The sequence below is a fragment of the Rattus norvegicus genome, chromosome 3, assembly GCF_021556685.1.
Source record: "Rattus norvegicus strain SHRSP/BbbUtx chromosome 3, alternate assembly SHRSP_T2T, whole genome shotgun sequence".
In the NCBI taxonomy this organism is placed as follows: domain Eukaryota; kingdom Metazoa; phylum Chordata; class Mammalia; order Rodentia; family Muridae; genus Rattus; species Rattus norvegicus.
This window is the reverse complement of record NC_141536.1, coordinates 156187013-156209326: the sequence shown is the minus strand read 5'-3', so window position 1 is coordinate 156209326 and position 22314 is coordinate 156187013. Positions and strand designations below refer to the sequence as shown.

General features: G+C 53.5%; 2 long non-coding RNA genes across 4 annotated transcripts in view; one reads left to right on the top strand and one right to left on the bottom strand.

The window, feature by feature from the left end:
• Positions 1–21743, bottom strand: part of LOC147995826 (uncharacterized) — a 42143-nt gene extending 20400 nt beyond the window's left edge. For 2 of the 3 annotated variants that reach the window (XR_015684865.1, XR_015684864.1), the window contains exons 1-2: positions 21538–21624; positions 299–450 (exon numbers count right to left, since the gene is read on the bottom strand). This is a non-coding gene — a long non-coding RNA (uncharacterized LOC147995826). Of the gene's footprint in view, positions 1–298; positions 451–14399; positions 15391–21537 lie in introns of those variants that run through there. The other variant, XR_015684863.1, reaches the window with a different exon arrangement.
• LOC147995824 (uncharacterized) lies at positions 20643–22314 on the top strand. Its single transcript, XR_015684866.1, has 3 exons — positions 20643–20846; positions 21278–21749; positions 21890–22314. It is a non-coding gene; the product is annotated as an uncharacterized LOC147995824 (long non-coding RNA).

Below are 22314 nucleotides of genomic sequence, written 5' to 3'. Positions count from 1 at the left end.
GGTGTCCCGGACAGAGCAGAGGGAAACATGGAGGGCCATGTGGAGTCAAGGAGGAACAGAAGGAAAGATAGCAACAGACATACTGAGGAAGCAGAAACAGAAGTTCGTACCCAGCATGGGCCTTGATGACCATGAAGTGGTCACTGAGTGATTTCTATGCCACACCGAGCAAAGGTCTAAGCACTGAGACTTGATGGGAGCACTGAGCATCCCTCCCTAACCCAGAAAGGTCACCCAGCTAAGCCTGACACACAACAAGCAGCAGACGATACCGTTTCATTCTCAAGGCAGAACTTACTCCAGCAGGGTGAGGTCTGGGTTTGTTTTATCAGCAAGCAGGACTCAGTTTCTGAAGACCTATTTAAAATGCAGGTCCTGGGTGGGTGAGATGGTTCACTGGCTAAAGAGGCTTGCCACCAAACCTAATGACCTGAGTTCGATCCCCAGAACCTGCATGGTGGAAAGAGAATAAGTTGTCTTATTCCATGCACCTACACACAAATTAAATGAGATGTAATTTTATAAGTAAAATAAATTGGAAAGCCTGTTCTGAATCCATGGGACTGTAGGACTGACACTGACACCCCAAGCAGGGAACACTAGAAGCAAGGGGGAACTGCCTGAGCCCCCAGCCACCTCCGACGCCGCAGCCTTACAGCTATGGCAGCCCCTCAAGTTTGGTTTTCTTCCTTTGCTATTTCATGAGGACATTGGGAATCTCGGTAAACTGAAGGTCCTATACACAAAGACAGCCACACAGAGATGTCCATATGGTATTGCTTGTGGGAAGGATGAACAGATCCGACGAAGCGCCCACCCTAGTGAATGGCGCATGCGCAGGGCCCAGGCTGCAGCTCCTTACGCTGAACAGAGCCCAAGCCGCACTTGACTTTTGACCCAGCCAGACGGCTTCTAGGAACTCAGTGGGAAGCCACGCAGGCCACAGGGCACAGGGCACATGGCTGTGGTGTAATATGCATGGTTGGGCCAAACAGCCCACCAGCCTGGGTCTCCATATACAGGGAACTGAGAGCTGAATCACTGTCTCCACCATCGGAATATGCCACCTCAGAGAGGAGGAGCTGCGGGGAGCACCCCAGGTCTGCGGCGGGATGCAAACCACGTGCAGGCTTCTGATAGCATCAGAAACCCCGAAGCAGGAAGATGTGTGAAGCCAGAGCCCTTCTAGAAACACCACAGGAAAGGATTCCAGAGAGACATTGGGATGGGGACACACAAAGAGAGCAGCACAGACAAGAACCAGCAAAATTTGAACTTTTCTTTGATGGACAATTGGGACAGTAGCCTATAGTGAAGAGTCCAATGCTTCTGCCCATACGTCCACCTACACAGGCAAAGGCAGAGTGTGCTGCGACTGTCACCAAACTGTGAGAGACAGTGACAGCCACTGACCACTCTGTCATCGCTTGTTCAGTCCTCACAGCAGTGGGCAGGATACATTACTCCCATTTTACAGAAGGAAAATTAAGGCACTGTACATGACAGTAGGTGAGCCTCAGACCTCACAGCCAGTGAATGAAAGCCAGGATCTGAACCCATCCTTGCACCTGGCTTCTGCTTTGTGAATGCAGGTTCTCCGCATGACTACAGCCACATCTTCCACTCTTTGTCCCTGCGTCTGGCTGTCTCCTCCCTCTTCTCCTGTCCCCACACCCACCTCCTTCTCTTTAATCAACACTTTCAGAACAGCCCCTCAGGACACCCCATGCCTTAGATCTGCAGCCTCTTCCTTAACACTCCTGTCCCCCTGTGGTCTCCTTTGTGGCTCCTGGATTAGGAAAACTCGAGGGTAGTTTTAAGACAGTGTGTTCTTAAATCCAGCAAAACCAAAGCCAGTCTTCCAAAACAAAAGGAGACCAAGGAACCTTTTGCCACCCAGTGCAAGAGATAACACAGGTTGCACTCTGGATCAGAAAAAAACAAGAAAGATCACTGGGAAGGGACGTTTAACAATCGGAGCTATTTGAGCGAGGGCTGATATCAAAATGCAACAATGTTGCGATTCTCAGGCCAGAGCATGGTTTTGTGGGATTTGGAACACCTGGGTCCTTCAGAGATGTACATGGAGGAAGCAAGAGAGAAAACAAGGATGCCTACACCTGAGCATGCGGGGGGGTTTGGGGGTCCGGGGCAGGCTGAGGAAAGGCACATATGACCTCCAGGCGATGTGGTAAAGGCAGCTGCTGGTGGGTGGTAGGTTTCTCACTTCTCAGTGAGTCTGAACTCTCTTGGAATGGAAGGCTTGGGGGCTGGCAGAGGGATGTGGGGCCAATGGCACTGGGGAACTTTGGAATGATGGAAAGATTCTGGTTCTTGGCCCTAGTGGTGGTTACACAACTGTTAAGTGTGGTCAAGTGTCATACTGTCCACCAAATGCAGGTGAATACTTCAGCCCGTCAGCTGCAAATCCATGCAAAGGAGATCGAAATCGGGGAACAAAGGCTGGGCTAACAAAACCCAGGCGCTGCAGGCACTCCAGAGCCAGCTCCGCCCCCTGCCTATCTATTGTAGAGCCCGGGTTCCTGCACCGGTCCTCCAGGCACCAAGATGCACAGCTGGTTCTGGAAACATCTTCTACAGCCTCCCAGACTTCAGAGTTTCCCCTGGGCCTGAATGGCTTCTTTGATCGGCCTGGGGAAGCAGGTGTGAGCCTTCAGGAACCTGTGTCACAGCCTCGGCAGGGACACAGATCCAAAGGAGCCATCCACTAATTCCTCAGTGTTCACCACTGCCACATCCTAGTCAGAACCACATGGACCAGAGGAACGGTCACTTACTCAAGGCAAGTGGACCAGGTCACTCTGAGATTTAAACTGTAAAGTCAAGATCAGCCCATGAAACTGTTACCATTCTTTGGGTACAAACAAGTGTGGGTTCAAACACAACCCACAGGAACCCAGACTCAGTGCTGTGATCAGGGGCGTGACTTCCCACAGTGGGTGGAGCATCTCCTCCTATGCCCCTTATTGTCCCCTCTCCTTCCCGCATCCTTTCCTTAGACCCATCAGTAAGACAGGGAGCAGGGCACAGGGTGGGCTGGGGTCTTGGCAGCCCCCCACAGCCTAGGGGAATGCACATGGCACAGGGCCATGACTCTGCCCGGCCCACGAAACTCACCTCACCCAGAACCTGTCTCAACTCCTCCAGCTCTCCTTGGCAGTGTGGAGCCTCATTAGCCCAGCCACAGCCGCCCACGCCGTACCTGATTCAGGGAGTACCATAGTGGTGGCAACCCTGCCTCCCACCACAGCCCCTCACCCACCAAGGACCCCAGGCTTCTCACGTGGCCACCCAGAGACCCATGCAGGTGGGGCTAAGCTGAGGAGCAGGGCCCCACAGTGTAGTGTAGCCAGGTTGCAGTCCCTTCCCAGACAGGCCCACGAGGGCCAGGTGGAGTTGTCCAACCTCCTTAATTAACCAGCAGTGATTAAGAGGCCACCTTGGAAGGCCCCTGGGGCTCCAGGGGAGGTTGGGGGCCCAAAATTGGGGGCAGGGCCCCTTGGTCATGCAGAAGATTCTGCCTTTCCTCCAGCTCACATCAGAGGGCTCAGGGCCAAATAGCCCATGCTCCTGCATTAGCAGGCCTCATTTCTCTGGGCCTCAGTTTCCAAGGGAGGCACCAGGAGGAAGGAGAGCAGGGTGGTGTTGAGGTGTGATTAATGGCTGTTTGGGAGAGCAGGCCCTAGAGATGCAGTTGATAAGGCGCCCGGCTATTACACTGTATCGGGAGTGTCTGAGCTGGTTAGTAAGGGATAAAACACTGGGAGGGTTTTCCGCCCAACCCTGCCCAATGCCCTCCTGCCCCACAGATGCTCCTCCTCTAGCAAAGAAGCCAGGGAAAAGAGGCTTGGGACACACCTGAGCTGTTTTCCTTCTGTCCCCTCAATTTTTTCCCCTTTTCTTTTTCTTTTAGTGGACCATGGGAAATGCTCAAACACAAGTTTAGATGAGACCTTTGGGGATGTTCCCCCGAGCTGAAGCCCTAGTCCAAATCTTTTTGTTGCTGCTTTGTTTTTCCAGACAGAGTTTCTTGGTGTAGCCCTGATTGTCCTAGAACTCACTCTGTAGACCAGGCTGGCCTCAAGGATCTGCCTAACTCTGCCTTCTGAGTGGTGGGATTAAAGACGTGTATCACTTCTCCTGGCTTTGTCACCCCAACTCTTAATTCATTCCCTCAATTTATTCCTCCTCTTGCTAATTTATTCATTCCACAAGCATTTATTAAATACCTACTGTATGCCTGATCGTGGGATGGAGCAGGGTCTAAGACAGACAGGGGACTGGGCTTCCCAGGGATGCTGACCTCTGCTCACCCCAACCCTCAGGTTCCCACATCCCAGTCACACAGCAACCCCAGGACCCAGTTGGAAGCTCCTGTCTTTTTAAAAAGTATTTAGTGTGTGTGTGTGTGTGTGTGTGTGTGTGTGTGTGTGTGTGTGTGTACAAGTGTGTGAAAAGAAAAGCACTTGGGTTGTCAGGCTTGGTAGCAAGTGCCTACTGAGCCATCTTAGGCCAGAAGCCCCTCTTTCCTGCAAGGCCTGGGGTGTGTCTGGGGAGGCAGTGGAGTACCACCTGCTGGATGAGGCAGGTGAGCAGGGCTGTGAGTAGCTGGGCTGAGCGGATGGGTGGAGCCAGTGAATGGGGCCAGGGAACTAACTCAAGGTGAGCTGAGGTAAGCAGGGAGCAACTGGAGAGCCAGGGTGAGCTGGGGTGAGGTCAGGAACTGAGCTGGGAGAGTACGGGATACCACTCAGCTAGGAGGAGTGCATGGTTCAGGGGCTACCCAGGGCTAAGCCGTGTTGCACAGAAGAAGTGTCTAAGACAGTGATCTGGCCAGTGAGAGCAGCTCAGCAGCTGAATGGCGTTGAGTTGAATCACCTTGAATCAAATCATGTGAAAGCAAGGTTTTGGGTTGGGTCCAGTTGATTGGTTGGTTGGCTGTTTCAATTTTTGGTTGGTTGGTGGTTGTTTGGTTGTTTTGTTTTTTTGCCTTTTGGGTTTTTTGTTTGTTTGTTTGGTTGGTAGTTTTTTGGTTTTGCTTGTGTTTTTGTGTTTGGTTTTGGTTGTTTGGTTGTTTGAGTTTTTGGTTGTTTGGTTTTTCGGTTCTGTTTGTTTAGTTGATTGGTTGGCTGGTTTGGTTGGGTTTTGGTTAGTTGCTTGGTTGGTTTGATTGGTTGGTCGATTGGATTTTTTGGTGTTTTGGTTGGTTGGTTGGTTGACTGGTTGGTTAGTTGGTTGGTTGGTTGGTTAGTTGGTTGGTTGGTTGGTTAGTTGGTTGGTTGGTTAGTTGGTTAGTTGGTTAGTTGGTTGGTTGGTTAGTTGGTTGGTTGGTTGGTTGGTTAGTTGGTTGGTTGGTTGGTTAGTTGGTTAGTTGGTTAGTTGGTTGGTTGGTTGATTTGTTGATTGGTTGATTGGGTTTTTGGTTGGTTGGTTTTTTGCTTAGTTTGTTGGTTTTGGTTGTTTGACTGGTTGGTCGGTTGACTGGTGGGTTGGCTTGTTGGTTGACTGTTTGTTTGTTTGGTTGGTTGATTGGTTGATTGGTTGATTGGTTGGTTGTTTGGTTGGCTGGTTGATTGGGTTTTTGATTGGTTGGTGGAGTTTGTGTTGGTTTTTTGCTTTGCTTGTTGGGTTTCGGTTGAATGATTGGTTGACTGGTTGGTTGGTTCTTTGGTTGGTTATGATACTAGAAACTGAATTTTGGTCTTCACATTGGCCAAACAAGCACTCTCTTGCTGAGTCACCACACCTGACTCTATATTTTCACTCTATATTTTGACACAGGGTCTTATTAGGTTTCCCAGGCTGGCCTTGAACTCACTCTGTAGTCCAGGCTGACCTTGAACTTGTGATCCTCCTGCCTCAGCTGTGATTACAGATCTGCATCATTATTCCTAACAAAAGTGAGTCAAACTGAGTCAAGAGAACCACTGTCCAGGACATTTCCAGGCATCTGTTTCTTAGTCACCCACAAGCTGCTACAGCTTCAGACAGATTGCATATCTGGTGATGTTTTATAAGGTCATCCTGCCTCTTATTCTGTCTCCAGCCTTCAAGGCCCTGGGTCCCCATTCCATCCCCACACCCTCACTCACACGTGACATGTAAACAAAGAGAGCTGCTAGTGCTCAACCCCGAAGGAAGCATACACTCTGAACCCCCAGAAGAAGGAAGTAAGATCAGCAGGCATCTGAGAAGGGGCCTGGGTTCTATTTTAAGGGGTAAGGGGAGCCATGGGAGGATTTGGAACTGGGGAACCCCATGACCTGCGTACATGGATGGAAGCTGCTGAATGGAGATAAATCTCTCCATGTCCCACAGGTCCAGGGTGATGCAGCTGATGGACCCAGCTGTGTCATAGGCTCATGGTCTAGCTGTAAAGGAAGCAGAATGGTATCCTTACTCACTCAGCCAAGCAGAATAGAGAACTTCTGTACCCAGGAAGGAAGTTCATGGTGTGGACAACTCCAGAAGATGCCTCAAGGGGCTCATTGGTAACAGTGGTGGCATACCCAAGCAAGGGCAGAGGGCTGTTGGAGAAAAGGCTGGGTCTTCTGGAGGCTGCCAACCTGGACCCCAAGCCAGCTCCCATGCACACAAAGCCACTCCCATCCCCAGTCGGCAATGTGGCCCTGAATACACTGAGCCTCGATCCTCCACCACTGGCATGTGCTACACTCTTGATGGTCACCTCATGCAGTGAAAGTACCCCAAGACCGCTATCTCAGAAAGACAGGGCCAAGACCAAACACCCTAGTTTCCCCTTGGGCTGGTGATATCACCTCTCTTGCCTCATTTTTCTCCTCATGCAAGGGACAGAACTACCATGCCTCACAAGAAATTGCCTCATTTGGACAGAGTGACCTCACTAGGGCCCTGAGGAAAACAGAAACTCCAGGTTTTCTTATTCTAAGCACACCCCTGCTGTGCAGCAGGTACATACTGAGGGGTCTAACCTAGTGACCTCCTCACCCTGATGCAGCTCATAGGCCAAGGACGTTCTCAGACACTCAAGCTTGGCACATTGTGTGTGTGTGTGTGTGTGTGTGTGTGTGTGTGTGTGTGTGTGTGCGTGCGTGCATGCACATTTAGAGGTCAGATGACAACCATGGATATTGGCCCTCACCAGCCACCATGTTTGAGATGGATCTGGTTTTGCTCATCACTGTGTATGCCAGTCTGGCTAGCCCCTGAGCTTCAGGGAATTCTCCCGTCTCTGTCTCCCCTTCCTCCATAAAAAGCTCTGGGACCATAGGGCATGCTAATGGGTCCAGTTTGTATGTGGACTCTTAAGATTTGAACTCAGGTCCTCATGCTTGTGTGCCAAATGCTCAACTCTCAAACCCTGTGCTTAGCCGCTTGGTATCTGCCTGCCACCAGGGTATGTGCCTGCTGTGAGGACACACAGCTCACCTCAGAAAGTCAAGCCAGCTCCAAATGAACTCTGTATGGAGACCAGCTCAGAATCTGGGAAGCTGGGATTTGCACCCAGCCCCATCAAAAGCCAAGGCACCATCACTTTCCTTCACACTGAAAAGACAGAAGGATGAGTTCCAAACTCCAGCACCAGCTCAAGCAGCGTATCTTCTGGCTGGGTTCCTTTGTCTGTCTGTCTGTCTATCTGTCTGTCTGTCTCACTGAACTATCGCAAGGCCTGGAAAAGCCACTCGGCATCAGGTCTCCGTTCCACAAGAAAAAACAGACTTAGCATGGAAATTTGACCCACTTCACAGCAAGACAACAACAGAACTGAGAGGCAAGCCCGGGAAAACCACTCCCTAACCAGATCTCTTCCCTGCACTCCCTGCACCTCACTTCCTCCATGAAGCCTGCCAAAGGCACAATGCTTCCGAGTGGCTTTGGTGTCGGATAGATTTGGTGTTCAATCCTGGCAATGCTCATTTGCATCCCTTTTGGTTTGGTTTGGTTTGGTTTGGTTTGGTTTGGTTTGTTTAAGACAGGGTCTCACATCCCTGGCTCTCCTGGAACTTACTACGTAAACCAGGCTGGCCTCAGACTCATAAAGATCCTCATGCTTCTGCCTCCCAAGTGCTGGACTTAAAGGCGTGTGACATCGAGCTCACTTGTTCATCTTACTTAACATGTATCCTTTGGTACTCATCCTCACCCCCCCCCATCCCTGGTGCTTTTCCATTCCTAGGGCACCCCTCCCAGTGTGCCCACTAACAGCTGCCTCTCCATGGAGCAACTCCCCCAGCCACATCCCCAACGTGCACCCCCTCTGCACCTGGGTGAACCTGCCCACACACTCCCTTGCCTGGTGCAGTGGCTGCCAACTTTCCCAGGAGTCCTTGTCTGGCTTGCCCGGGCTCTCCCACCAGCCCAGCTGCGACCCCCCCCCTTTTCGGGAACTCCAGGCAGAGCCTCACTACCCCGTGATAATTATCTAAACCCTCATGTCCCCAGCCCTTGGCTCATGCCTGGTGACTTCAGTCCTCAAAGCGAGGGTGAGTAGGATGGGGAAGCTGGGGAGATGGCTCTGTGGGATGACAGGGGCCCCTGCCTGCCTGTTCCCTGATGGGAGCCCTGGCGACTGGGGAAGGCAGTGGTTTTACTAAGAAAACAGAGAACAAAACAGGCAGAAGGTAGAGGCTCACAGCCCGGGTGAATCAAGGCTGAGTGGGTGGCTGGAGGGAAGACTCCATCAGAGTGTTGAGTGAAGAGAGGTCACGAGCCAGGAGGGCCAGGGGCAGAGCACCTGAGCAGGGCCTGAGAGACTGCACTCCAGTGGCAGCTCAGACCTCCCAGCCCCCACCCGGCCCCCTGTCAACAAGTGTACTTACATCCACTTAAAGGTGCTCAGAGAGGCAAACTATTTGGCCCCAGGACACACAGCACCTGTGTATAGAGCTGGTGCTAGAATGGACGTGCTCGGGGTGGGCTGGTGGCATACGCCTTGCTTGGATGCCTTCCTTGCTGAGAAGTTCATCCTACACAGAGAGAGTTTTCCAACCCTACTTCCTCCCCAGTTTGAATTTAATAAAAACCGGCCTTTCTCAAGGACCATCCCATGCTGGTCTTAGGAGACCTCTCTACCCTGGCCTTAGGCCAAGTGACAAACACATCCTAGGCCCTGGGAAGACAGAAGCAAAAGGGCAGACAAGGTCCCACACGACGACACTTGGCCAGTGTTCTGTAGGAAAGAGGCAGACATTAACATGCAGCCCTCAGAGACACACGTCCACAAGGTGCTCCCTGGGAAACTTCAGCAACACAAGTCATCGTCTGAGTGGTGGTGGCAGAGGCGATGGCAGAGCACGCCTTCAGTTCCAGCACTCTGGAGGCAGAGGCGGGCAGATCTCTTTGAGTTTGAGGCTAGCCTGGTCTACAGAGTGAGTTCCAGGACAGCCGGGGCTATGCAGAGAAACCGTTGCCACTGTGTGGGATGGATGATGCTCCCTAGCTCAAACTTCCACTATGCTTCCCATCCTCAGGATTTAGTGTGACACCATAATAAAGCCACCACACCTCTCAGGGGACGTCTGTGTGACCTTGTCCCCAGTCCCTCCACTCTAGCCTCTCATGTTCTTTGGACATATTGCCATCTTCTTAGCTCCACCTCCACCTGAAGAGGGAGTGCCCGTTCCTTTACAGCTGGCCAAGGTTTGCTAACCCTTCCAGTCTCTGCCCCGCCCTCTCTCTTTGTTCTGGTTCCCTCTCTCCCATCTCTATGAAAGACCACGCGAAATGGAAAGAAAAAAAAATAGCCAGGAAAAAAGCATGAATCATGTGTTTACAGGCACTAATTAATTACTAAGCTCAAAAATCCAATTTCCATTCTTTCTTTTCCCCGTCTTTGCCCTTTGAGAATGCTTGGAATCTGCGTTCTTTCCCAACGCAAAAGTATGTCAATTCTATTTTTAGTAAAAGCACATGATGGCTTAGCCTGTTATTCAGTCTCCCGCGTCAGTGGGGAGCTGGCCACAAGTACTGGATGCTCTTCGAGTTGGGACCCGAGAGTCTGGCTGGCCCGCACTGGCCAGTTGGGGTCAGAGTGACCCTAGCAAGGTCCAGGACTCAAGACCTCAATGGGATTGGACATAGTTCAAGGATTCCAGGCTGCAGTTCCTCCTCCTGGCCAGGAGAGGCGCTATGAGTGAGGAAACTAAAGATAGAATCTCTGCTCCCAGTTGGAGGAGCCAAAGCCTTTCTGGACTAGGCAGCCTGGGCTTTTCAGCATTTGGACACCCCACCCCCTCCATGTCCTGTGTTCAGGAGGTGCGTGGTAGGACGGACAACAAGACTCTCTCCTTCCCTCCCTCTCTGTCTCTGTCTCTTCGTGTGTGTGTGTGTGTGTGTGTGTGTGTGTGTGTGTGTGTGTGTGTGTGTGTGTGTGTCGTGTATTCATGCAGGACACACAGGATGGGATGGGGTGGGGGTTGGAGGTAGGATCCGGCACCCACTTTCCTGGATTCATCATTGGTTCAACAGGACAGGACAGGCTCTGTGCTCTGTGTAGCCTACAGTGCTGACCCTCCTCCACCAGCTTCTGTCCCCACCACCACTTCCTCTCTACTGGGACTCAGGCTGAGGATCACTGCCCTGAGATCACGGGGCTAACTTTCAAAATGGCAGCTTCCAATCTCTTGAGCTTCTCAAACCCACTCTCCAACCCTAGCCCCACAGTTCTTCAGCTATAAGAACCTGACTCTACCACCTCTAGGGAATCAGAAAAAGACGATGCTAACAAATCCTATCACACAGTTGCAAAAACACCAGCTATGCAGCCAGGGACTACCTGCGTGTCAGCATGATCCCTCTGTCCCCAGTGCTTACACGCCAACCTGAGTCCAAGGCTCACTGTGTGCTCAGTCACTTGCCTCTTTGAACCTCATGGCTACTCTTATAAATGAGTCCCAACTCTACACCACGGCAGAGCCTCAAACTCAGTGGCCCACAGCTCCAGGCAGAGACGTTCAAATGAACTGGCAGGAGGCAAATGTGACCCTGGCCTGGCTAGTAGGGACATTACTCTCTTATCTTCCCACTGCTCCGGAAACCAGACTGTGGCCTGATTTTCAGCGTCGGCCAAGCATGTAAACTCACAGCCTATAAGCCCCATGCCCCAGACCCAACACATCTCCAGGCTGGCCTGACCTAGGGGCTGCCGGTTGCAGTCCTGAATGTCAGGTAGAGATGACTCCTAAGGTCTTGCAGCCTGGGACAGCCTGGGATGGGGCGGACAGCATGGCCTCACCCCGGCCATGTGGGGGTAGCTATTATCCCAGCTTAGGGAGGGCCTGCTGGGCAGGACTCCCTGGAGCTGGGCTGTGGGCTGCCGAGCTTCTAGGCTCTTAATTAAGAAGGGTGATAAAGATCTTGGTGGAGTGTGCGGATAGGTGGAGAATGCCTTAGCTAACTGCGGGCCTGATTATATCTATTGTAAGAAGCACACGCGGGATATCAGATTAGCACTCTTTGTGAGCCCATTATAACACTGTATCATTAGCGCCTGGTCTCACGAGCCACACACGGCCCCCTTCCTTCTCCCTCTGACTTAGCAGACCACTGGCAAAGCTATCAGGACTGTCCTGTTCTTGTGGTGTCCATGCAGGCCTGTCACTGACCTACCGGATGAGGCGTTCTCCGCTGGCCCTCTCAGGGAGAAGAGACCAAAAATAAAGAAACAAAGCAAGCCAGGGTAGGGAAAGTGTGACAGGGGTTGGGTGAGGGCACGGATGGCACAGGCACCACGACCAAGGCATCTCTTAGAAGGACAATATTTAATTGGGACCAAGCATATTCGAACCACCAGGGGGGCATGACGAAGAGAACTAGGAAGCAGCCAGCTGACCCTGAAGGAGGGTGACATCTGTCGCTGGCCCTACTCTCAGTCAGAAAAGCTGTGCTGCAGTGGCTGGACTGCCAGCAGCTCCTACCCCATTTCTGTTTCAGCCAGTGTCTGTGGAAGGCTGTGGAGTACCATGATCGCAGCAGACCGCAGTCCCCATACTGAGAAGGGTGACATTCCCAGGAGGGACAGGGACATCAAACAGATAATACGGTGTATAAAAATGATGTCAACTCACAGGACACAACAGTGCACACCTTTAATCCCAGCACTCAGGAGTTAGAGGCAGGAGGATCTCTGTGAGTTCAAGGCCAGCCTGGTCTTCAGAGGGAGTTCCAGAACAGCCAGGGCTACCCAAACAACCTATCTCTAAAGCCCCTCAGCCCCCCAAAAAAGAAAGTGGCAACAAAGAGACCTTGGTGGCTACTGCCCTGGGATGGGTGGGAGAGGCAGTAGATCTGGAGTCCAAGGTGAGAACTAGGGAAGCCTGGTTGGCTTCAGGGTGACTTTAAAGACAGCTCAGTTAGTACAGGCAGAGTAAGGGCTGGGTCCTGCCTGGACACCAGGCAAGCTGGAGCCACCATTGCCCAAGGGTGGCAGGTGCTGGAGGACCCAACACCCAGCCTGTCCCACTCCCAAAAGCCCCCTTCAGGTCCATCTAGCCTGAGGAGGAGTGAGGAGCTGGCCCCACCCAGGCCTCCAGGCAGGAAAGGGGCAACGGGCTGGCCCAGGATGGCACAATGCCTAGTGAGTTCCTTGCTTTATCAACAGTGGGGAGAGAGAAAGGGCTTTCGCAACTACCCCAGCGGGTGACCACAGGAGGCTACAGGAACATCAGGACAGGTCACGAGTGTCTCTCTAAACCGTGGAGGTGACCGTTCTGAGCATCCATCCAGGATTGAGCTCTTGTGGTAGGCACCTAGCCTCAGCACCCACAGACTTCAGCTCACAGCCTTGATGGCACATGAGAGGTAGAAGTGGGGAGGAACAGGGGTCAAGTTCGTGCTTGGCTCTGTAAGACCCTGCCTCGAAAACAAACACTCATGGGCAAGCAGGCACTCATCAAGAAGACACAGACAAGAAGACAGGCAGCCCAGATCTTGGAGTAGCAAGGACTTGAACCCAGGCTACCCTGTCCCAAGCTTGCTCTCTTCCCAGGAGACCACAGATGTCTCTAAAGCCATTTCTGTCTATATAAAGTGGGGACAACCACAGAACTAGTGCCCCCCACCCCGGGGCTGGCCCCCATCTGGGAAGCCCATAGGCCCCAAGCTGTGGTTATTAAGTAGGGTGGCTCTTGTGGAGTGCAGAGCTGTAGTCTGTACCCGGGACACCCGGAGCCCCTCCCAGCTGTGGAACACATACCCGACACTCTGCCCAGACAGGTCCCTCCCTCCACAGCCTGCTCTAACCTGAATACCAACCACCACCACCTCCTCCTCCTCCTCCTCCTCCTCTCCCTCCTCTTCTTCCTCCTCCTCCTCTTCCTCCTCCTCCTTCTCCTCTTCCTCCTCCTCCTCCTCTTCTTCTTCCTCCTCCTTCTCCTCCTCCTCTTCCTCCTTCTCCTCCTCTTCTTCCTCCTTCTCCTCTTCCTCTTCCTCTTCCTCCTTCTCCTCTTCCTCCTTCTCCTCCTCTTCTTCTCTGAGGTCATGGTCTTCGCCCCCACCCCAACGTTGCACAAGGCCGTGTACAAGCCTCAGGTGTCATAGGACCCGTGGTCACTTCAGAGTGCAGTGTCTGAGGACAGTGCTGTGAGAGTGCCATTCCGGGGAAGGTGTCAGCATGGACTGTCCAGCTGGGGTCTCCATTCTCACCCAGGCCTTCTATCTCGCTCCCCTCCCAGGGCTCTCCTGCTCTCCATCCCTGTCTCTCACAATATCTACTGGGTGAAAGAATTTGGCTGGACGATGCCCCTGCCTCACCTCCACTCCCCACCCACACCCACTGCCAAGAGCACTCAGGGAACATAGGACAGCCCCAGGGAGGCTGGAAAAGCCCCTGTTCAGGGGGCTCCACAGCACAGGGCTAACTAAATCCTCTCAGTGAGTAAGTGTAGCCACCCTCAATGATTCGCCTAAGTTGGACCAGACCCTCTGAGCCTTCAGTGGTAAGCCAAGGCTGGACATGGAGGGCACAGGTGGCACGGTGGCCAGTCAGATGAACAGTTCTACCGAGAAGCCAGGGAGCCCCTGGGAATGATTTCTGTACTCATTGGAGTTGTGTGTGTGTGTGTGTGTGTGTGTGTGTGTGTGTGTATTGTTTTTTTCTTTTGCTTTGTTTTTTGAGAACAGGGTTTCTCTGTGTGGTCCTGGCTGTCCTAGGACTAGCTCTATAGACCAGGCTGGCCTCAAACTCACAGAGATCTGCCTGCTTGTGCCTCCCAAGTACTGGAATTAAGACATGGGGCACTACCTGGCCACTTTCTTCAGTCTTGAGTGGTTATGTAACCTTTCTCCGCCTTGGCCTTGGCCAAATGTAGAAGAGATGACCAGTGCTTCAGTAGCTATCAAGGCACTGTAAGGACCTGGGCTGGGTGTGGATGGAAGAAACAATGGCCTTGCTCCCAACCTCCAACTCGTCCTGCTATTTCTTTATTCAGTCATTCAACAAGCATTTATTGAGCATGCACTGTGGGCCAAGCCTTGCAGTGTGCACTGGGAACACTCCAGGAAGGCAGTGAGCAGGATTCCTGCTTTTCATTCTAGGGTGGGGGACAATTTCAGCTAACTCCTTAGTCATCCTCTTTTGTGACAAGGGGGTTGGGGGACCCAGAGGGCTACGAGGACTAAATCAAAAAGCAGGGAGCACCTGGAAAGTCTCTCCGCTGGGGATGGGTCTGTTTAAGTTTCCAGAAGCAGAGTCTAAGTCACGGTTGGGGTGAATGCAGTTCATCGAGGACCTGCTTTGGGGAGAACAGGGGAGAAGGCCACGACTGCGCTGACAGAATGGAGCTCAGCTGCAGCCAGGCGTTTGAGCCTCTCTACTCAGGAGCATGTCAGAGAGTGAGCAGCTAGGCCCCTGCTCCCAGGCGAGGGGCTCCTGTTCTCAGAGGTCACCCAACAAGCCCCTAGATGGCAGTTTGGAGGTGGGCCCAGGAGTCTGAGAAAGAGTCCGGTGGTCTGCTACTAGAGGGTCTCCCAATCAGAGAGCCCAGCTAGGTGGGGGGGGGGGGACACACCAAGTGGAGGAGGCAGCCTCCAAATCACCCTGAGGCTAGCAGGAGTCGCTAAAAGAACCCAGGCAGCCTCAGCTGGAGGCAGAGGGCAAGTGGGGTGGGGTTGGGGACAAAGTAGAGGGAAGGGAAGGGGAATGGGAAGGCAGCCTGGGAAGGGGAGGGAGGGGGAGGAGGAGCCACCCACTTCAAGGTACAGCATCTGTAGGTTGTAAGGGTTAGTCTTTAAGGCAGTAGGAGCCACAGGAGGCTCTGGAGCACGGGAGGGTCATGATCCAGTTGTGTTTCGTCAGGGCAGTCTGGAGCACAGAGAGCATAGGAAGAAGGCTGGGAGCGAGGGAGCCGCTGGAGGCTGGAGGACTCATGGGTGATTCACTCAGAGACGCTCCTGTTGTGGCAGAGGTCGGGGTGGAGACCGGGTGAGTCGGAGCTCAGCCTGGCTAGAGGCTTTGACTGCTGCCTATGAGCCTGGGGAGGGGCCCTCTCCGCACAACCCAGAGAGAGAGAGAGAAAGAGACAGAGAGAGACACACAGAGAGAGACTTTAAGGCAGTCTTGTGTAGCCAGGCTGGACTAGAACCTATTATGTTCCCCAAGGGTGACCCTGAAATTCTGATTCGCCCACGACCACCTGAGAGCTGGGATGATGGGCATGCACCACCATACCTGGTTCATGGAGCGCTGAGGACTGAGCCCAATGTTGGCTACATGTACTCTAACGACTGAGTCCCAGCCCCAGAAACTCTTGACACTTCATCAGATGTAAATCAAGGAGTCACGATGGATCAGAATGGGCTTAAGCCTCCACACCCCTCACCCCTCACCCTCATCCCTCATCCCTCATCCCTCACCCTCACCCTCACCCTCACCCTCACCCTTCACCCCTCATCCTCACCCTCATCCCTCATTCCTCACCCTCATCCTTTACCCTCACCCTCATCCCTCATCCCTAACCCTCATCCTTCACCCTCACCCTCATCCCTCACCCCTCACCCTCATCCCTCACTACTGCTTCAGTTGGCCCCAGTCACTTGTAAAGCCCCAGCAATAGCTGGGCCTGACAGTAGACAACTCTAATCCCAGCTTCTCAGGAGGCTGAGGCACGAGGACCATGGAGCAGAACCTGGGTTCCATGAGACCCTGTCTTTAAACGAAATTGAGAAAGTAAAGTAAGAAAGTAAAAATAACACGGAAAAGGAAGGAGCCAGCAGCCAGGTGTGATGTTTCACACCCGGGATTCCAGCACAGGTGCAGGCAGAATTAGGAATTCAAGGTCACCCCTGGATATGTAGTGAGTTCAAGGTCAGCCTGGGCTAAACAAAACCAACACCACTCAGAAGAGAGCAGGGGATGCTGAGCTTTGGGGAGGAGAGAGGCTGGATAGTCCGAGGAGTCTGAGGATCCTGAGAAGCACGGGCTTCTCTGAGTCCCTGCTGCTGGGGACTTCGAGCTGAAGGATGTGTGGCCTGACCTCGGACAACTGGGAAGAGCTTGGTAGGGAGCACAGCCGGTGCCAAGGATCTGTGGTGGGTCGAATTCGGAAGGTTCACAAAATAGCAGCAGGTCAAGCCAGCTGCCATGGCAATGTGGAAAGGCCTGGTCTCAGAAAAGGCAGAAGAAAGGAGCAGCAAGCCCCAGAGGAGGCCAGGAAGGAAGGCCAGAGCCCGGGCCCCCAGGCAAGGGGGAGGTTAGTTTACACAGAAGAAACCACAGAAGCCATTAGCAAGGAGCTGAGAAGAGCTGTCAAGGGGGTGTGGTAGTTCACGCATTTGAAGGCTCTAGGACAAAAGGACATGTCTGCCCTGACACACAAGGCCCTGGGAGTCCAAGACCTCATAGGTCTATTCACCGGCACCAGGACCTCCTAGAGAACATTCCAGACTGTGATTACCTCAGTGCTGAGGCCTTTCCAGTTCCCCTCTCAAGAAGCCCCCTGGAGAAGCAACCACAGGACCAGGGGGATGGGAAAGACAAGGAGTGACCAGTGTCTGGAGGGCCATGCCCATGACACTGAGTCCCCACATATGGTTGCCTCTTCCATTCCCAGTGGGCATGTGGTGCCCACACCCTTCCTACTGTGTGCACCCACCCCGCCCTCGCTGTACACAGTTCAGCTGCTACCCCCTAGCTGACCTGCCTTTCTCCCTGTTTCTCTATCTCTGTCCCCCAACCCACCTGATCCCCGGTCTCCAGCTTGAGGTCTGAGTAGATACTCTTCTGGCTAGCCCCAGGGGCACAGGGTAGAGACAGGCGTCTTCTTCCCAGCCTCATTCTTCTAGGTCAACCCAAACCAGGACCTATCACTCTGAACCTGCAGGGCTTCAGGAAGATGAGGCGTGGCTCGGGTCCTCTTGGGAACTCAAGATTGAGTAGGACCAGTAGGTCTGAGCCTCCCCGGAAGGGCCCCCATTCACACTTGAGGAAACCAAAGCTCAGAGAGGGCACACCACTGGCGTAGGGCCACACAGCTAATTGCAGTCAGAATATGACCCCAGGGCCTTGGGCAGGGCTTCAGAGAGACTCGCTCCCCCTCCAGCCCCCAGCTTCCTTCCGCAGAGGCCACTGGGCCTCCTGTCCTGGGAGTTCTTCCAGAACCATCCACGCATCGCCTGCTTCTCACACAGGTAGAGAAACAGTTCACTCTTTCTGCCCCTGCACAGTGACTGAGATACCAGAAAGTTTGTCTGGCTGAAAGCTTCTACCTCCGGGCCCACCAGTAGCCCGACAGCCTCCACCGGGCCTCCTCCCTACATCTTAGTAGAAGCCAGTCTTCTCCGGTCCAGGAAGTGTCAGTGATTCCTCATATCCCTGTACACATATGTGCACACATGTATATGTACACATATGTGTACTCCCACACCTCTGAGTCTGCTAAGCTATAAGACAGAAGAATCATGGGACATGGTATGAAATCTTAATGAGGAGCAACAGGTGGCCTTGCCAAACTGCAGGTCTCTGGGCTCTACTCCAGACACCCCCAGAACAGAAGCCCCCAAGCTGGAGGTGCCTGGCAGTGACCATCAGTAAGAGTCTAGAGTGGGACAAGTGGTGGACAAGGCTAGGTCTCTGACTGGAAAGGCTCTTGGGGTGTGGAAGGCTGGAGCCTCAGCTCTCCTGAAGCCCTTTCTTCTTGTCTGTGTATGTGCTGGGGTTCTCAAAGGGTGGGGGGTTAATAAAACCAGCGATGGAGAGCTTTGACCAACTGGGATGGGAAGCAGACCAAACAGCAAGAGAGGACCACACAGCCAGGAGCCAGCTCCTGGGATGCAGAAGAAGGGGTGCTGGGAACCCCCTAGGGGTCTGATCCTCTTCCTGCCCCTCCCAGAAGGCCAGCCTTCCATTGGAATCACCCTCTTGCCCACCCCACCGGCCCCTCCCATTCACCTGTGCATTGCTCCAGAGAGTTGTCTCCCTGCCCTGAGGCCCTGCCTGGGGTTAGCAAGGGGGTGGGAGTGGGGGAACCAGAGCTCCCACACTGAGAGGCCACCTCCACCAGGAAGCCCAGCGAGGCCCTCTGCGAGGCCTCCACAGATCCTCTGCCTTCCCAGGGATTACTGAAAAGCAAATCTCCTTGAGCCTTTGGATGGGGTGGAGGGGTAAGAGGAGGTGGGGAGCTAGGGGGGTGGGGGTAGAAGGGTGGGGGGTGGCAGGGGAGCAGTCAGGGGAGCATATTCTGCTTAGGAACCCATGACCACATACGCACCCCACTCCTGCCCCTCCTCTCCCCACTACAGCCTGGCTACATAGTGAGTTCCAAGCCAGCCAGGGTTACAAAAGGGAGGAGAAAGAACTCCAGTTGTTTGATATCCAGTTCCCTGGGTCCTACAAGGGCTCAGGGAGGTTTGGTGGGGTGCAAGCGTCTGAGGTTTACTCATTCACTCACCAGCCAGCTGCTCACTGACACCCAGCATGTGACATCCTAGGGCCCCCCACTCAGAGGCATGACTGACATCTGGGAACCCGGAAACGTGGTGACATGGTTGGTGTGAAGCTACCACAGCACTAAGAAGGCGGCTTTGGGGGTGCTGGAGAGGTTAAGAGCGCTGGCTGCTCTTTCAGAGGACTTGGGTTCCATTCCCAGCACCTGCATGGTAGTTCACAACCACCTGTCACCCCAGTGTCAGGAGACCCACCAGGCCGCACACAGCGCACATACATACATGCGTGCAGTGTACTTTCATGCAGGCAGGCAGAACATTCATAATTACGAAGGAAAATAAGTAAGATTTTTAAAAAGCAAGGAGAAGGAAGAAGCACCTCGGGAAACATTAACACACAAGGACGACTCACAATTACAGCCCATAGAGTCTCTGAGATCAACTGGGGTGGCTGCTGGGGCTGGCTTGTATCCCCCCCCCGTGCTGTCCACTGGAGCTGGTCACAGAGTGACCCAGGCCTAGCCTAGCTGCCCAGGTACAAAAGTGCAGAGGCCAGAACTTGCTTGAGAATTCGAGAAATGTGCCTGGTGCCTTCATAACCCACAGCCGGACCATGGGCGTGGCCCGGTATCCGCTGACAGGCAGCTAGCTGGACAGCAAGCAGCTTGTCACCTGGAGGTCTACGTCACTGTAGGAAACCAGGCACCACGTACCACAGATGGACCCCAAAAAGTGTTGCCAAGGCAAAGACACTAAACACAAGAGCAGGCACCCCCCAGTAGGTGGCCCACAGGTCAGCTGCCCTGGGGGAAGTCAGGCAGAAGGGCAGAGGATCCGGGGAAAGCCTGCAAGGTGGACTCCACTAGGAAACACTTCAAGCCCCTGCCTTCACTATGCCTGTGACCGCTAAGAGGTCACGTGCTCAAAAGGGCTAGCAGAGAAAAAAGACGTAATGCTTGCAAAGAGATGAAGGAAAGGAAATAAACAGGAGGTTTGAACTTGAGCCCCCTAATCCAAAGCCCCCATGGGGTGTGAGAGGAAGGCTCAGCCTGTGCCTGGCCATCCAGCACCCATCGATCTTGGTCTCATGGCAAACATCTCTGAGAATCTTCACATGTATGGCTAAAGCCATTTTTATTCATCATGGACAGGAATAAAAGCAGAGACAGAGGCCCTGAGTTCAGGGTCAGTCTGGTTCATGGACTGAGATTGTCTCAAGTCAGTGCAGCTGGATCTGAAGGTTCGGGCCTGTGATCCCAGCTGCTCAAGAAACTGAGGCCTGCCTTGAAGTTTGGACCATAGAGCAGGTTCTAGGCCGACCTGGACAATTGAGCAAGACACTGTCTCCAAATGAAAAGTAAAACATTGACTGGGGATGTAGCTCAGTGGTAGAGTATTTGCCTTGTATGCACAAGGCCCTGGGTTCAATCCCCCATCCTCCCATAACCACTGGGAAGAGTGATTTGAACTCTGGGACTGGGGAAGAGGGCTCAGTTGATACCTGACTCCTAACCCTAGAACTCATGTGCAAAAGCTGGGCTTGCTGGCACACATAGGTGGGGAGGGTAAGGTGGGTGGGTCTCTGGGGCTCGCTGGCCTGCCAGCTAAGTTCTAAGCTGGAGGGAACCCTGTGTCAAAATCAAGGTGAGTGGAGCCTGAGGAAGGGCACCTGAGCTTGACCTGTGGCGTGCACGCACTCACACACACACACACATGTACACGTGTGCACACATGATAATAATGAGAGGAGGAAGGGGGAGGAAGGGGGCTAAGGAGGAGGAACACAAGACAGGCCAGGCAGGAGTCAAGAGCACCTTGGATGGATGGAGGGCCCCTCGAATTCCCAGTGGTACTGTCTGCCCTGCCAATCCCATCTTTGCCCATATTTCTTGATATGGGTGCAAGGGTAGAGCTCAGGGTTCACCCCTACCCCAGTGGCCTTCCCTGGGAGGATGCAGGTCAGAGAGGTGAGTGGTGGGGACTGTTGTCCTCAGCTTGTCACTGACCCTCCAAGGAGATGATTCGGGTGACCTGGCAGGCAAACAGCCCTACAGAGCCAGCCCCACAGAAACCCAGGGCCTTCTAGAACCACTAAAATTGTCAAGCCGGTGGGTGGTAGCAGGCCTTGTTAGCTTGCAGGGGCCAGCGCTTTCTCTTCTTTTCCTCCTCCTCTTTGTCCTTGCTTACATGACTTTGTTTTTAATTTTGGTTTGTTTTTATTTGTATGTTTGGGTGTGCCACCCGCCATTCGTGTGTAGAGGTCAGAGGACACTCGTGGGAATCGGTTCTCTCCTACTGAGGTGTGGGTCCTGGAGAGTAAACTCAAGTCTTCAGCTTAGCGGCAAGGGCCTTTTCCCATTGAACCATCTCGACAGCCCCGCTTTGTTTTTTGAACCAGGATCTCATTCTGGCCTCAAACAAATGCGCTTCCTGCCGGACCTCCAGCGTGCTCTAATTGAAACCTGCTCCCTCGCACTGCCCTGGAGAGCGTAGGGCATGCCCCCAGAAGCCTACCACAGTCCCCTGAGATTGCTGAAAACCTTCTCAAACACCACTTGGTCAGTAAGAGTCCTCTCTGACCCCATCAGTCAGGAAGGTGTTCTTCTAGAACTCGGCGTTCAGTTCTGGCAGGCTGGGGTTTGAGGGCCCCCTTCCTACCTTGGCAGTCCTGGGACGCAGGCACTGGAGTGAGTCCCACCTTCTTCTGAGTCCCCCATGCTGCCTGGTTGAGACTAAGAGGTTGGGTTCTGGGGCTGGAAAGCCAGGCCCAGGGCCCGTGTTGCCAAGCCAGATGAAACTGGATTTGTACCCAAGCCCGGAGGCAAGAGATCCCACGCTCTGACCCAGGAAGCGAGGCAAAAGCCAAGGAGGTAGGTGGAGACTCTGGCTGCCCAGGCCCGGGAGAGACGGACGCTCCACAGTGGGCCTGTGCCCCACTGACCCCCCTCCCCACTTGGAGCTGCAGCTCTGGATTGGACCTTCTTTGCCAAACCTCTTTCGCCATTTTCAGCAGGCCCTGGGGAGCCTCCCAGACTGCCGCTGGGGCTCTTCCTGCTGGTGAGGCCAGACCAGAGCAGCAAGAAGGGAGCACACCGGTATCCTCAGAGCCGGGTTCAAATCAGGTCCTGAGACCCACTCTCTGTGTGACCTCCAGCGATGTGCGTGGCCCTGTTGAACTCCGTGTTTTAGTTTTTCTCCTTGAGCTCAGGTGCCTGGGACACCCCTTCCCCGAAGACACGACTGCCTGCACAGGGCTCTTTGCTTGCTGGCGTGCTTTGTCGTCTTTAACCCATTCCCACCTCAGTCTCCTCTGTCTCAAAGTGTTCCTCTGGCTATTCGGTTGTGCCACTCTGACTCTGGGTTTGAGCCGTGTGGCACAGCGTGTAAGGGAGTGGGTCAGATGCACCGAGCTCCATAAACCTTATATGTACCTCA